We start from the raw sequence: 2,427 nt of genomic DNA on the forward strand, positions 1-2,427 counted from the left end.
GTAGGCCGTATTGATGGACAGGTGTCTCTCTTTCAAATTTCTCGGTCATCTCACCAACATAGCTGTTCTGCGTTTAAAATCACCACCTACAGCAGTTTCGTAGCGCGCTATGAAACTGCTGTGTAATTTCAAAAACACAGTCTTCTTCCTTGCCTTTAAAAATTCACTATGCATAATTGATGCTTTGGACAAGGTTATGAGAACAACCTGTAAATGAGCATGGTTAATAGCCTCAACCTTTCTTTAGGATTCATCTATTCTTCCTTTAGTGCAGTCTCACAGCCACACTCTGTACTGTCTTCATTTTCTGTCTTCATAGATCTGTTCTTTGTAATCTCCTAATTTTAATTTACAAGCAGAATTATTCGTAAATATCTGCGACTTGGTCTTCCTTAAATGATTGCTCTTCTCTTCATCAATTTCTTCTTTCTCCCAGCAAATGTCAAGATAGCGCAATGCCTTTCTGTATTTTCTTAAAGCCATCTTATAATCCCCTTTCTTGTAATTTTCATTCCCAAAACATTTCGCAGAATCTACTGCATTCATCCACCATGAAATTTCTGCAGATTTCTCATCAAGATCAGCTGGCCAGTCTGGATACAAATCTCCATCTTTGAAGAAATTAGCTATTCCATCATCTGATCCTTCTGGGATCTCCCCACAATCTGAAATTACCACATCTAGAGAAGGGCGGTCACTACTTTCTGTGGGAGTATGCTCATTGCCACGCACAACTCCCATGCCTTTAATTACCTTCCCAAAGACAACACGCTTTCCATCCAGATGGGAAGTCCTTGTTGTTGTGATGAAAAATTGAGAGACATTTGTATTAGGTCCAGAGTTTGCCATTGACAACATTCCTCTGCGCTCATGTTTCAGTTGAAAGTTTTCATCATCAAACTTTAATCCATATATTGATTCACCCCCTGTACCATTTTGAGCTGAGATGTCTCCACCTTGTATCATAAAACCTTTGATAACTCTATGGAAAGGAAGCCCCTTGTAATGCAGGGGGGCGCCAGTATGAGGGCCAATGCACAAAGCCCTGAAATTTGGTCATATCCTCGACAAGTTCCTCGAGACTCTGCTGATCTATGACATGCCCCTTCTCCTGCATCTGCTGCGATCACAACGAACAAAGAAATCGAATGTAGTGAAGAAAACTTCCAAACGAAGTGCCGGAAAGAATTCCAACTGATGCTCAAAACAGTGATTCAAGCCCGTGAACGCTCTAGAGTCTCGGTTGAGCCCTAATTTCTTGATCTCTTCTGTGAAGTCTATTTTCAATTCCAGTTGGATTGTCGCAACATTGCGAGGATGGAATGACCGCAGATTGGTATCAGTTTGATCCTAAGTTCCTTGCAGAGGTTTCTGCGTAGATTTGCAACAGTGTTCGTGGAGTAAATAGAATAGCTTATGTCATAACCTCGAAACCTCCATCAACTGTAGAGTGAGAGTGATATGCATGAAATGGATTGAGCGGCCTTGAACGTTCCTACTACAACAAGACTGTGCAATGTTAACATCTGATATATGCAAATTCCATCCATTCAAAACGATTCTTACTGGATTTCAATTGGGATTGTCTTCGTCGATGACATTTGGACGGTGAAGACAATTAGAATCACAACAAAACAAGTTCTGTAGACTTATTGAAAGCCTAATTTCTCATATAGAAAAGAGTGTGATCTGCTAGATGTATTAGGATGTATGCTGCCATGTGTTCATTACCCTGCTCGGATGCGTGCCATGTGTGCACGTTGCTGTCGTTCAATCCTCAATGCAGAAACTTGACTCTCCACCCTCTTGTATTGGAGTTTGATCACTAGGAAACCCTTTATTTTCTTTTAGGAAATCGGATAAGTACTAGATGCAAAGTAAGAAATAAAAACGAGGCTGTGCGGAACTTGCATTAGCACCGCTAATGATTTCAATCTGCGTTCCAAAGTCAATATGACTAGCAAGCGCTCCAGCAAGCATGACATGATCCTTCTTTAGATCCAAGATCCCTCACAACTTTTATACCCCTTTGCTAGCTTTGCAGAGAGTTGATATTGGAACTGTTGATAGGAATCTGGAAGACTGCCAACAACTGCTGCCCGATATCGACCTGCGCTTTCAACTTCTTCTGCCCACTCTCTAATAGACAGGGTCTCAAACATTTGCAAGGCATCATCTCTTATTTGTCTTGAGGGATCAACTACTTTGTAAAGTATAAGGCTTAGCAACCTCTGTGTTTCACATTTTGAAAGTTCTTGCTGCATGTGAACAGTTATCAACAATTTTGCAAATGTCTCGTTCTAGCTTTACTGCATCTACCGGAATTGTAGGGTCAATCTCCTTGAGACTGAAGTAGAGGGCGTTCACCGAAGTATCAGGTAAAGCCTCACCAGGATTTACCACAATGCCATCAGCCACAAAAGAAGT

At 41.2% G+C, this 2,427-nt stretch overlaps 1 pseudogene; it reads right to left on the reverse strand.

The window, feature by feature from the left end:
* Positions 1–300: 300 nt before the first annotated feature.
* On the reverse strand, positions 301–1,031 carry LOC149221200 (peptidyl-prolyl cis-trans isomerase CYP40 pseudogene; annotated as a pseudogene).
* Between the last annotated feature and the right edge of the window lie 1,396 nt (positions 1,032–2,427).

The sequence above is a fragment of the Pinus tabuliformis genome, chromosome Q (assembly GCF_031772625.1).
Source record: "Pinus tabuliformis cultivar Carrire ecotype Pingquan chromosome Q, CPIR1, whole genome shotgun sequence".
Taxonomy (NCBI): domain Eukaryota; kingdom Viridiplantae; phylum Streptophyta; class Pinopsida; order Pinales; family Pinaceae; genus Pinus; species Pinus tabuliformis.